Source organism: Leopardus geoffroyi, chromosome B1 (genome assembly GCF_018350155.1).
Source record: "Leopardus geoffroyi isolate Oge1 chromosome B1, O.geoffroyi_Oge1_pat1.0, whole genome shotgun sequence".
NCBI classification, from domain to species: Eukaryota; Metazoa; Chordata; class Mammalia; order Carnivora; family Felidae; genus Leopardus; species Leopardus geoffroyi.
Window position 1 is genome coordinate 202450596 of NC_059327.1, and position 13521 is coordinate 202464116.

At 63.2% G+C, this 13521-nt stretch overlaps 1 protein-coding gene and 1 long non-coding RNA gene across 2 annotated transcripts in view; both read left to right on the forward strand.

The window, feature by feature from the left end:
• The first annotated feature begins 1907 nt into the window (after positions 1–1907).
• The window catches only part of SH3TC1 (SH3 domain and tetratricopeptide repeats 1), a 47993-nt gene continuing 36379 nt past the window's right edge, over positions 1908–13521 (forward strand). Inside the window, exon 1 of the mRNA XM_045474684.1 lies at positions 1908–2031. The gene's annotated coding sequence lies outside the window, so the exon portion shown is untranslated. The remainder of the gene's footprint in view (positions 2032–13521) is intronic.
• Positions 9967–12924, forward strand: LOC123596229. The gene is made up of 2 exons (XR_006711613.1): positions 9967–10432; positions 12701–12924. It is a non-coding gene; the product is annotated as an uncharacterized LOC123596229 (long non-coding RNA).

The following is a 13521-nucleotide window of genomic DNA, read 5'->3' on the forward strand; positions in this document are numbered from 1 at the left end:
AGCCGGGATTAAAAACACAGGGCCCCTGGGGCGCCTGGGGGCTCCGTCGGTGAAGCGTTCCGGCCCTTGATCTTGGCTCAGGTCGTGATCTCACAGTTCGTGAGTTTGAGTCCCACGTCGGGCTCCTTGCTGTCCGTGCAGAGCCTGCTTGGGGATTGTCTCTCTCTCTCCCTCTCTCTCTCTCTGCCCCTCCCCTGCTCTCTCTCTCTCTCAAAATAACAATAAACACTAAAAAAAAGTACAGGGGCCCTGACCCGGTGTGGTCCCGTGAGAGAAACCGCGAGGCCGGGGTAGGGGGTGGGCAGAGCTCCTAGACCCCAAGACTCCAGCAGGGGAAAGTCCCACAGTAGGACCCCTGCTTGCAGACTTTCGGGATCAGACTGTGTCCACATTGCTGTGTGGCCTGGGGCCTTTATTGTCCCAGCCGGCAGCGGGCCCAGGGCAGACCTGGTGGGGTGCTCAGAGCCTTTGAGATCAAAGGAGGATCCCCAAGGGCCCCAGGACGCCCAACAGGTTCCTGGGGACCGAGCCACGGGGCTTGGCCGCTGGGCCCCCACTAGGCCTGGAAAAGCGGGGTCACAGCTCAGTCCCTGCAGGATGCCACCTAGTGAATCGGTGGAGCCTCCACGTGACCGTGGGCATTGGGAAGCTCCCCGGCCCCGAGTGGGCCAGGCGGGAAAGCCGCCCCATGCAGCCAGGCTCTTGGAGTTTCCGGAAGAGCGGGGCGTCTGGCTTCCTTGTGTGATCTCTACCCCCTGGATCCTTGAGAGGAATTCAGAAGTCTCGTGCACGTGCTGAGGGCAGCTGGCGGTGGGTGGCCCTCACGGGGGTGGCAGCTCTGGGACCCAGCCGTCCTCCCTGGAAGGAGCCCCGTCCTGGGACAGCACCGGACACACGGACAAGCCCGTGAGGCTTTGCGGGAAGGTCTCTAGACTGGACAGCGTCGGGGCCATCGGCTGTCAACCGGCAGGGCCGTGCAGAACCCTACCCCGCGCTCTCGCAAAGCGGAGAACGCCTCAGACACCGCCTAGGTCATTCGTTCACGCGTCCCCACGGGTGACGAGGACGGGCGCTCAGGCCCCACAGCCCAGTGTGTCCCGACTCCTAACTGAGCCAGTGACTCCCTGCCCACCTCCGCCCGCGACGGCAGGAATCACCTCCCGTGGCCGAGAGTCACCGGGATGCCTGGTGAAAATGCACAGCTGGGGTGCCCGCCCCCAACAGTCGCGAGCCACTTATCCTCACGAGCACTGATGAGGTAGGGCAGGTGTCTGCCTCCCTTCGCGGTCAGGGGTCTGCGGAGGGGACGGGGTTGGGCGGGTCAGCGCCCACCTGTCGCTTAATCTGAAGGTAGCCGCGCCCTGTGGGGACGGGGGGTGTCAAAAGTCACTTGGGAACTTGTTGAAAATCCAGATTTCTGGGCCGGACCTTGGAGTCTAGACTCCAAATTTAAGGACACGGCAGGTGACTCATCATGAGCAAATATGGGCTTCTCTGGACCCCACACGAGAGACCCTGCCCCCCTTCGCTGACCCACAGCTGGCCTCAGGCTGGGCCCGGCACACAGTAGGTGTCGAATGAGTGTTTGCTGAGTGCCCGGCCGGCTGCCCCCAGGCCCAGCTACAGGAAGCAGGGCCCCCTGGAGGGGCGAGCTCTCTTCAGCCCAGCTAAGCTGTGGGCTGTCCCCGCCCCCTGTAGCCGTGCAGGGGCCAGGCCTCCCTCCTCCTTGAGGGTCCCCCCCCCCCTCCTTCCCGCACACCAGGCCTGGAGCCTGCACTTCCCCCCAGGCCACCCCTCCGCTCCCAGCTCGGGAATGCTGACCGGGGACTTCCGAGCAGATAAGGAGGAGGAAGGTCAGGGGGGAGGAGACTCGAGGGGCGGGCCGTAGTCGTGGGCGCGACCAATGACCTGGGCGACTATCGGGCCACCTGATTGGAGCCTGGGGGCCTAAAGCGTGTGCATCCTGCCCCGGCTGGACCCACCGACCTGTGGGGCCCGGGACCAGGAGGCAAGTGTCCGCGGCAGCCGCAGGTGAGGGACCCAGGCAGCCTCCCTCCCTCCCTTCCTTCGCTGGCAGCGTCTGCCCCCTGGCAGGGTAAGTCCCCAGCCACTGGGCTGGATCTGCCCCGGGAGGAGCCACCCCTACGCGGCGGCCCCTGGCCTGCCTCCGGCTCACCTGTCTGGACAGGTGGGGTCAGGGGAGGGCGTGCGTGGGGCGTGCCCTCCAATCCCGCCTGGTCGGGGAGCAGCAGGGCGGGCACTGCTTCAGGCCGGGATTCAGGTGGCCAAGGAAAGGCCAGCCTGGTGTCCCCACGCCTGAGAAAGGAGCTGAGAGCCGGCAGGTGACGCTGGATGTTGTCGCGGTGGCCACTGTGAGGGGGGGATGTGCCTGCCCCCAGGTTGGGGCCCCGGGAGGGCTCAGGAGACAGTGGGCCCAGGGGTTCTGATCCTGGCCCAGCAGCTGGGAGCTAGTGACCCTGCCCCTCTGTACCTCAGTGTCCCTGTCTGTAGGGTGAGAGAGTCACGGGGGCCCCGTGTAGGCCCACACTCGGTCAGCGGCCTCCGTCTGTGCTGATGACCATGGAGAGGAGCCACAGCCCTGGGCTGGTGGCAGGGGCCGGGGTCCTGGCTTTCCCTCGCCCTGGTGCGGCCCTACCTGCCTGGACTTCAGCACCCTGCTCTCTGCCCCCCTCTTTCTCCAGCCGCCATCTCAGCCCCCAGGGGCCAAAGTCCCTGTCGCCCTGCCGGCCCCAGGGACGACAGCTCCTTCAGAGGTGGGCCTGAGAGAGGCTTGGAGCAGGGAAGGGCCGCGGGGAGAGGAATGGGGCCAGATATGGACGCGACCAGGGAGGGGCCTTGCCCCCACAGTCCTGCGACCCCCGCTGTGGACTTGGCACAGGCTGACTGGGGTGAGGGGCCCCTCCGTGGCCCCAGGTGCTGCTCTGCTCTGAGCCTCAGTTTCTGCACAGGCACAAGGGCCCTTGTGACCGTCCCCCTCCCCAGTGGCTGCAGGGTTCTCGGGACCGACCGTGAGGGTTCCTCCTCCTTGATTCACACGGAGAGGCCTGAGGCTCTGGGTGCCGCAATGTGGCCGAGACCCCTGGAGGGTAGCGGCTGGGCTAGGATGGGCCGCCCAAGGGCTGCCTCGGTGTCCTTGAGCCCCGCTGAGGAAGGTGCAGGTGCGGCGCTGGGAGGCTCCTGGGCTGGCCCAGGGCCACAGCAAGTGGACCTGGGACTTCGCCCCAGGCAGTCGGCTGCAGGCCCGGCTGTACCCTCAGTGTGTGTGGGTCTTAATGGTTCCCTCTCCACCCGCATCCTGGTGTTCCACCTTTTTCACCTTTCAGAACAGTTTTAGATTTACAGAACCACTGCCGAGCTAGCACAGAGTTCTCATACCCTCCCACCCAGTCTCCTTGACCGTTGACGTCTTACATTAGAAGGGTGCATTTGCCTCAGCTGGTGCACAAGTATGGGTCCATTGTTCTGTTTTTTTAATAAACAAAAAATTTTTTGAGAGAGAGCAGGGGAGAGGCAGAGAGAGAGGGAGACACAGACTCCAAAGCAGGTCTCCAGGCTCTGAGCTGTCAGCACAGAGCCCGATGCGGGGCTCGAACCCACGAACTATGAGATCATGACCTGAGCTGAAGTCGGACACTTAACTGACTGAGCCACCAGATTTTATTCTTAAGTAAAGTCTATCCTTGGCTCAGATTCCCTTAGATTTCCCCTTAGTGTCCCCTCCCTGCCCAGGAGCCCGCCCAGGACGTCACGTGACGCTTTGTCCGCCCGTCTCCCGGCTCCTCAGACTTGCCATGTTGTGACGATCTCTGCAAGGAGTCCCGGCCAGGGGGTGTGTGCGAGGTCCCTCGGCCGGGACTCGTCTGATCGTCTCCCGTGCTTACACGGGGATCGCGGGTCCCCGGGAGGAAGACCGGGGTGGCGGAGTGCCCTCTCCTCGCGTCCCGTCAAGGGCACCCGCCGTCACTGGGATGCTGACCTTGACCCCCGGCCGCGGCCGGGTTTGCCGGGCTTCCCCACCGCCCGGCCCCCTCCCCGCCGTCCCGCGCTGCGCTCTTAGCGGGAGGTCACGGCGCTCGGTGTCCACCTGAGGACTGGGGAGGGGGCCCCCCTCCTCGGGGGTGGTGTCTCCACGTAGATCCCTGGAGGTTCTTCTGCAGGGGAGAGATCTGTCCCTTCTCCCGCCTTTATGTATTTGCTCATGGATTTATCCTGGATAGACTCATGGATATCTTGTGATTTGGGTTCTAATCTGATACTAATTAATTTTGTCGCTCAAAGCTTTCTAGCTTTGGCCATTGGGAGCTCTCTCAGTGGACTCCTGTGTCCCCTCGACTCACCCCATCCTGGTGGCATTTCATCCATTCGCTCACCCACTCGTTCACTTCCTTCCTCTGTGACGCCACGAGCCAGGCCCCACCCTGGCCCTTTGCTGGCCTGGTCCTAGAGCCCGCCGTTTCTCCAAGGGTCCTGATTCCCTCAGTTGGAGGATGGTCTTAGGAACCAAGATCTGTCTGCACTCTGGGCGTGCTTGCGGCTACCTAGGTCTTCTCTTTTTCACACAGATCTGCAAGTATGAGTGTACTGACCCGTGCGTGTGCACGTATCTGCAAGTCAGCGCGTGCGCGTCTAACCCGTCTACTAAGTACTTTGCACATACACCGATGTAAGCACTTCCGTATGCAGAATGTGTCTATATTCACTGAGACCTGACGTCCCCGCCCGTCATCCATCACCGTATGGATTCTTCCAGCCCCTCTCCTTGATTTTCTGTAACCCTACTCCAACAGTGACAAACCTGGCTTTCACCATCCACCGTCCATTTACTTAATTGTTCAAATTCCAGCGGCTCGGCACGTGTACAGAAGTCTGAGAATTTGTCACCCCTGCCCCGCGCTGAGCGGCGATATTGGCTGGCGCCCGGTGAGAACGTGTGGCTCCTTTTGGCTTCGGTCTGGCCCACCCGCCGCCACCTTCAGTGAGGGTGGCTCACGCCTCGGTAACACGGACCCCTGCTCCGCCCCCCCGCACCCGTCCCGGCAGCCCTGACCTCCTACCGTGTCCTTATCGGCACACGTGGTGTGCACAAGGTGTCAGAGCATCCGGTGACGAGGTTCCCCGCCCGGCAAAATGCCCTCGCTTCACCTACTCGACCCCCCTGCTCCTTTCTTCCCCTCACGGTTTCCCTCCACAAACGCCAGCGAACGCAGACGCGTTCCGACCCCCTTTAGAGCCCAAGACCCCCGCACCTCAGTCTCCCCCCCCGCTGGGTCTCGGGGACCTTGCCCAGTCGGCCGTGGGGAGCTTCCCGTTCTGTGCTGCTGGCCGCTGGGTGCTGGCTGAAGCGACGTCAGTCCCACGCCCGGGCTATTCCCCAGGAGCAGCTGTCGTAAGGAGCCTGGACGCCCTGGCAGCCCCGCCATCTCCTAGGTGGGTGGCTGTGTGCCCCGGGGAATTCCGGAGGTGGGGCTGCCACTCAGGGCTGCGGTTTTGTTGGTGGCTCGCCCGCCCTCACGCTGGTCCCGGGCACCGGCTGACCGAGGCCCAGTCTCGCTGAACCGGGAGGTGACCGAGTCCCTTGGGATCGTTTTGCACGCCTGGCTGGGGAGCTTGAGCATCATTTGCTCTGTCTTAACAGACAGGACCCGGTCCCACTGCTTTTCTGAGGGGTGCTCGGTCTTTCCTCTGGCGTGGGGTAGGGCCCGCATTGAGAGGGCCGGCTTCTCAGGCGCGCTTCGGCTAAAAACAGCCGCTGGCAGCGGGGCCCAGGCCTGGCCCGACTCGGCAACAGGTCAGCAGCAGGTTTGGTTGTTGGAAATGAGAAGGGGCGCCTGGGTGGCTCAGCTGGTTAAGCATCCAACTCTCGATTTCGGCTCAAGGCATGATCTTGGCGGTCCGTGAGTTCAAGCCCCGCGTCGGGCTCTGTGCGGACAGCTCGGAGCCTGGAGCCTGCTTTAGATTCTGTGTCTCCCTCTCTCTCTGCTCCCCCCCCCACTCACACTCTGTCTCTGTCTCTCTCTCTCTCAAAAATAAATAAACATTAAAAAAAATTTTTTTTGGGGGCTGCCTGGGTGGCTCCGTCGGTTAAGCATCCGACTTCGGCTCAGGTTGCCATCTCACGGTTCGTGGGTTCAAGCCCCGTGTCCGGCCCTGTGCTGACGGCTCAGAGCCTGGAGCTTGCTTCCGATTCTGTGTCTCCTTCTCTCTCTGCCCCTCCCCTGCTCTCTCTCTCTCTCAAAAATAAATTAAAAAAAATTTTTTTTTGAAATGGGGAAACACCAGACCAATCGCGACGGAAGGACATTCCCCAAACATGGTTGTGGCCAGTCCTTCCCAAAAGTAAGGTCATGAAAAGCAGGGACACTCAAACGTGGTGGTGCCCTCGGTGGCTCTGAGGACTGGAAGGACATCAGGGGAAAACGGAGGCAATTGAACCAAGTGTGGACTTCGGCGAATAATGACGAGTCAGTGTGTGACTCGTTCACCAAGTGTGACAAGCGTGCCACAGGCATGGGACGCGTTAACCGCAGGGGACGCCGGGTGTGGGTGTGTGGGAGCTGCGTGCTTTCAGGGCGACGTTTCTCTAAATCTGAACTGTTTTAGATACAATTAGATAAAAAAAAAAAAGAGGCTGTGTCTGCAGGTGCCCGGCGCTCGGCCCTGAGCGTGGCCCCGCGTCACCGGGCTGTCTCCCGTAATTATGGGGCACCCACGCCCCCGTCCCAGACCCTGTCCTGCCCATGGATAGGGTGCCTGAGGCTGACAGGCAAACGACTCACCCAAGGCGCCCGTTAGCCTGGGATTCGGGTCAGTGAACAGGACGTCGCTGAGCCCCCGCCAGGCACGGGGCACCATGTTAGAGGGCGCAGTGCCTGTCCGCCCTCGGCCGGCTCTGGGAGACTGGCAGGGGTGCGGTGAGGGCTGAGCTGTGGGAGGGTCGGCCGGGCCCAGGTGGACAGGGCAAAGGCAAAGCACTCCCTCCCCTCCTCTGCCAACCCCTCCCACAAGCGGGAGAAATCCCGGAAGGCTCCCAGAGGCGGTGATGGCCGAGTCGTGTTTGGAAGGAGGCATGACAGTTCGCCGGGGAGGGAAGACTGTGCTCCAGGCAGAGGAGCATCCCGTGCAAAGCCCTCGCTCACGGTGGGGAAGGGCCGAGAGGGGTGACGTGCGGGCAGCTCCCTGTCCTCCCTGATGGGGTGAGTGGGGTGGGCGATGATGGGGACTCAGAGGAGAGGCCAGGCCCAGCTGAGGATGTCTATGTTATACCTTGGGTTACAACCTGATTCTACTTTATTTTGATGCTCCTAGTGTTCTCGCTTTGGCCATTGGGAGCTCTTGATTGGCTCCTGTGTCCCTTTGACATCATCCCACCAGGGTGGGATCCATCCATCTGTCTGTCCTTTGTCCCTCCCTCCCTCCCTCCCACTTCCTACTTTCTGGGGCCATAAGAAGCCCTAGGCTTTGTGTTTAGCTCAAGCTGGGGGATGTAACTCACATGCCCAGGCGTGACTCCGAGCGCCTCCTTCAGGCAGCCTCCCCAGCTGTCCCCAGGCGGGATCCTGGCCGTGTGGTGGCCCCGGCCTCTCTGGGCATCCCCTGTCACCGTCGCTCCAGCTGTGCTGTCTTGTCTCCATACGTTTCGTTGGCTGCTGTCACCAGTAGGCTGAGGGCTCTGCAGGCGGGGCTGTCTGACACCCTGGGCTGGGCGGTGCTGCAGCCCCCGAGCCCTGCCCTCATTGTATAGTAATGACCGTGACAGCTCTGCTTTGGGCGACCCTCTCCGCACGCTGCGCACAGCCAGCGTCGGGTCCGCGGGAACCGGTGCGTGGGGTGGCTGGACCCCAGAGCTACGCTCTCCGCACGCAGGAGAGGGAGGGGGAGGAGGTGCACATCCCACAGCGAGTGAGAGGGGACCCTGGGGGTGGCCGCTAGGCTGTCGCGGAAGCCGTGACGCGGCCCATGAGAGCTCGCCGCTGGGCGGCCGGCGTGGGACAGGCACAGGTGTGGGGCTCAGAGCCCATGGCGGGCCGTGCGGAGGAGGCTGTGACCCTGACCCCGTCTCTGTGACAAGGGTCAGAGGGCACAAGTGCTGTGGCCAGGGCCCGCCCGGTGCCGTTCACACTCGCTTCGGGTCTGGTCCGCCCAGCTGCCCCCCCGGAGGCCAGGAAGAAAGGGAGCCCCTGGATAATGGGCAGGTGGAAAAGGTCAGCGTCTGTAGGGCTCAGGGCCTCCGAGGGGCGTCGTTCAGGGATCTGCCCCTTCCGCGCGCCCGGCAGGCAGATCTGTGCTCCCAGGCTGGCGCTCAGGGTCCTGCGGGGCTTGGGCCGCCCACCGCGCCCTTCAGCGGCTCTGTGTCTCCGTCATTTCACAAGCGCGTGTGGAGCCCATCGACGCCCCTGAGGCGCCCCCGTTGTGGGTCCTCGTGGGTTAACCAAGCGACAGCCTCTACGGAGACCCCAGTTACAGTGCGGACGAGCTCAGGGCGCTGGGGGCTGGGGCAGGGGGGGGCTCAGGGGAGGCTGAAGGAGGCAGGGCCAGCGGGACGCTTTGGCGAGTGGCGGTCAGAGCCTGGTGGAGAAGCTGACCAGGGAGAGGGACATGCAAATGCAGGGCCGGGGCCGGGGGCTCAGATGGCCACGGGTCAGGGGCCGTGGGGGGCAGGTGTCCAGGTCCCCCCAAGAGGAGTGCCTTGTGCTCCAGCTCCGCCCCCAGGGCTCAGAGATGGCACCCTGGAACCACCAGTGTGGACAGACAGACAGACGGCTCCAGAAGTCCCCAACTGTGTGAGCGCACAGGGCCGGTGCGGGCGGAGAGGTGTGGCCGGGGCAGATGCAGAAAGAGGCCTTCGGAGGGGGCATATGGCCCATTGGACCCAGAAAACAGGGAGGCGGACGTGGCGGGAGCCGGTGGCCTGGACGAGGCTGGTTTTGAGGCAGGGGTGGGGGTGGGGGGGCGAGGCCGGGCTGAGCAGGGAAGGAGGCGCTGCTGGGAAGGGAGCGGGAAGAGGGGACGTAGCCAAACAATACGTGCCCCCCGAATGCCCTCAGCGACCTGGGGGCTGACAGGGCCACCCTCCTGCGTGTCCCAACGCAGGCCAAGGGGGCCTCGGGAGTGAGTCCTGCGGAAATTCCCGCCTAAGCCTGCCCCCCCCCCCCACCCCCCGCAACTGCCCCGACCTGGGCCTGGTTTCCAGGGAGATGGGTCGGGGCTGGGAGGACTTCACCTTCACGCCCGGGAGGCCTTTGGGAAGTGTGTGCTCTGCTGGGTTAATGTTTGCGTAAGCGAGTTTCCAGATCCGCCCCCTGGTGACTGGGCTCCGGGGAATGTCCAGAATTCCAGCCGGGGTCCCACACCCAGAGTCAGGAATGCTGCTGCTCTGGGGAGCGAGGTTCGGTGGGATCAGGGTGTCCCTGGGTCTCGTCTGTAAGCCGGGGCGCCTCGGGCCGCTACTCCCGCCTCCTCCGTGCACCCCGCCCTGGGTCACCCCACGGCCCACAGCCAGACGGTCCGGGGGGTAGGACGCGCCTGTACCACAAAGGGAGAAACCGGGGTGCTCCTGAGACTTGGCCACTCGCAGCCGTGTGGCCCCTTGGGACCCCATCCGTCGTCGAGGAGGGGGCTACTGAGAGCTGGCGGGCACCGTGGTGCCCCTGCAGGCGTGAGGCACAGGCTCCCTAGGCGGGCAGTGAAGATAGTCTCTATGCCTTCTAACCGGCTTCCTCTGAGGACCCAAGGCGTATTATTTGGGGTGCAAGGAGGGGCACCCCACTTAAGTCTCCGTTTCTGGAAGCACCTGGCCTCCCTGGCCGCTCCAGATGCGGGAGCGTGGTCTGGAGGAGCGCCCGGCCAGCTCTCGGGCCGCCCTGCCCGGCCGAGTCAGCGAGTCCCTGGCGTGAAGGCCGGATGGTCATGACCTGGGGGGGGGAGGGTGGGGAGGAGGCGGGGAGCGTCATCAGTCCCGGCCGAGGCTCGGGAACTGCTGACAGCTTCCTGCAGCCTGTGACCCGGCCCGGGGTGGCCGTCAGTCATCACAGGCCTGTTTGGTCCCAGTATTGTTGTTTTGCAAAGAGCAGTTCCTGAAATCTCGCCGACTCGAGCTTTGCTCATCTTTGATTGGGGCATTTTCAGCCGCTGAGGCCAAAAATAACAAACACAGGCGGTGCCTTGCTGAGCACGGCCCCGTTCTGGCCCTTTCTGTGTGGCCGGTGGCAGCTGGGTGCCAGGCTCCAGGCTCGAGGAGTCTGTCTCCTTCCCCAATGCATCTGTCCTCAGACCCGGGCATGTCCAGCCCGACCTTCCGGGTTCCTAGACCCGGGTGGGGCTCAGGGACATGGGCCCCGGAGGGTGCGTGCTGCCCCGTCTGTTTGCCTGTCTGGAAAATTGCATTAGGCCGGGTCACATCTGCATCACACAGGTGGGGAGCCAGAGACCGGGAAAGACGACGGGGTGTTGCTCAGCGTGGACCACGGGAACGCTGGGGACCCTGTTTCCCGCGACCTTGGCTGAGGGGCCTTCTCTTCCTGAGTCTCGCTTTCTTTCCCCAGTCACCTGGGTTTATTTGACGCTCCTCTCCTACACGCGAAGTGCTGGTTCTCGCTGATAGTTGACAATGTAACTGTGTTTGCAGGTACAGCCACGACCAGGGGTTGGAGGGGGCAGGACGCAGCTTCCTGTACTCTCCCCTGTGCCAGCTCCAAGCCTGTGCCCCGTCCCCGGCGCCAGGACTGGCCCCCACCCCCCGCTCCGCTTGAACCTTTGTACATCCCAATCCCAGGGCGGCAGGGAACGCCTGTGGGCTGGCTCCTTCCTGCCTCGGTTGGGGGGGGCGGGGATCCTGAGATGCTTTTCCACGTGTGCCCACCCCACCCATTCTCCAGAGCAGGGCCCACTCTGAGGGCCGGATCCAACCCCTGTTTTGTATACAAGGTCTCACCTGTACAAGGTGCACCTGTTGTGGACCATTTGCGTGAACGCCGCCTACCGCCTACGTGGTATCCTCTGTTTCACGCTCCCCTGGCCCGGACCCGCCTGATGAGAAAGCGTCGCCTCCGCTCTAGAACTGCCCGTGTGGCCTCAGCGGGTCTTGTTTTCTACCGTCCAGGGCGGCTGGAGAGACCCAGAGCCCAGGGAGTAGGGAGAAGTCGCGCGCCCTACCCTACCGCCCCTGGGGGCCTCTGCATTCCTGAGATTCACCCTTCTGACCGGCTGTGGATTAACCCTGGGGGCAAGAGCGTGACCTGGCCTCTCCAGCTTCCATAACGCCGCAGAGCTACGTGTCTGGATACGGGGTGTGTAGGTGGAGGCTGGGTTTAAGGGCTCTTCTGTCTGGCCCTGGCCCCGGGAAGACCTCTGCAGCACCCCCTCTTGGCCTCGTCTTGAAAGACTCAGCCCAGAGGCCTCCACTTCCAAGAAGTCTTCCTTGATTCTCTCCTCCTCTCCTTTCCGTCCCAGGCTTCCCTTTGCCCCTGTAAGGACCGTGCTACTTTGTCCCAGTCTCTTTCCAGGTCTGTCTCCCCAGTTTGCCTGTGGGACCTGATGGCCGGGAGCCTGGAAGGCAGAGCGGAGATGGGAGGGCCAAGATCGTTGATGGGGGTGGGGGGCGGGTAGCGTCAAACCCCAGAGAGCAGAGCTATCTCAAGATCGAGTAGGGGATCTAGCAAGACGCTGGGCCACGGGCAAGGGAGGGTGTCCTGGGGAGCCCAGCTGGGCCGGGGGAGGCCTGGGTCGCAGTCCCAGAGCACTGGAAATACCTTAGGAGGACGTGACGAAATTCAGAATCGCCTTTTATCTTCATTTGACCACAGCTGTTGCTATCTGCCCCAAGAGCCAAACAATAAGAGATAAGCGAAGGGTGAAAGGCAGGGCCCCCTCAGCCCCCGGCGTCCCAGCTCTGGATTGCAGCCCGGGGTTCCATCCCCGCTGAGCAAGGGTGAGTCAGCGCCCCGGGTTCGGGTTCAGCAGGAGCTGCCTAAGGGCGCGGAGGAAAGAAATCTCTGCCTGTATCACAAGGTGGGGTCCAGGGTGGAGTCAGGCGGATTTAGGGCGGGAGAGGGGCCGCCAGGAACCCTGGGAGAGCATCCTGGAAGTTACAGCCGCTGGGCTGGGCTGGGCTGGGCTGGGGGCTGGTCCCCTGGGTGGTGCAGACTTTCCCAAGGGAAGGACACATAACCGGTTTGGGTACTTCCCAGGGCCACCTGGGACAGCCTCCATCTGGAAGGAAGCCTTAGACCGTCTTCCCTGCAAAGGACACTGGGGAGACAGGGACCGAGTGACAGCGTGTGGTCAAGGGACGTAGAGTGCCAGGCTCTGTGTGCTTCAGCATAACCGTCCACGTGACCCCTCGGGGAGGCCCTGCCCGTGCGGCTCCTTCCCCCTGTCCCCTCTCTGAGCCTCCGTGTCCTCCGAGTCCTGTGCGATTCCCCGAGGCCGCACAGAGGGCACAGGCCAGGCCAGCCTCCCACCCTGAGCGTGGGCTGTGGTGTGTCAGGCCCCGGCCTTCCGCGGACACGCGTGCTCTCCCGGGTGCGGGGAGTCGTGCCCATGGCTTCCACACTGGCTAGAAAACGTGTCTCTTCGTCCCGAGCGGCAAAATGCGGGACACGAGCCATCCCGCTTCCCAAACGTGCTCGCCCCTCTGTCGGGGAAAGCGCCGCCCTCAAGGTTCGGTTTGCTTTCCATCCAGCACCCTCATACCTGCACGCGGGCTTCCTGGAGGAGGGGAAAGGCGGGCCCCAGAGGCAGGTGCTCGGAAAAGCTCTACGGACACTGTAGTCTGTGGACAGCTGGGCAGCTTCCAGACGTGCCCCCCGCACCTTACGATTCAGCGAGACATCGGCCGGTCCCTGTGATGTGAAAAGGGGCAGAATTGCCGTCCGAGAGAGTTAAAATCAGACTGTGGTGCTCGAAGCATGGGGTCTGATGACTTGCAAAATGCCGGCCTCGGACCGGACTTGCTCTCCGGGTTCACTCACACCAGGAGGGCTCTAACCCACGCATCTAGCATCTTCTTGGCAAGAGTGATGGGATTTATTACCGCAGCCTTGTTAGGCACCAGAGCCGTTGAGGCATGTGTGGGTGGGGGGAGGGCACTTAGAGACCTCCACGTGGGACTCCACCTTCTGCAAGGGGGGCAGCGAGGCCCCGGGAGTGACAGGCTCTCCCAGAGGGACTCACAGCCTGGGCAGTGTGGGCCGGCCGCATACCCAGCCTCCACGAGGGACCCTTGTTTGCAAAGTCCCCTGACCTAGAAAGCTCGTGTTCTTCCTCTGGAGGGTTCCTGGGGTGCACTTGCGGAATTGGGGTGCACTCCGGAGTTGGGGGTGCACGGTGCAGAATCGGGCACCCCTGTGCTTAGGGCTGCATTCTCGGGTCAGTGCGATCAGCAGAGTCCGGGCGCGCCGTGCAAAGTCGAGACACCGGATTGGGGTGTGCCGTGGGGAATTGGGGTGCATCCTGTGGAGTCTGAGTGCTCTGCAGCGTGGACGAACACTGGGCACGCCCGGG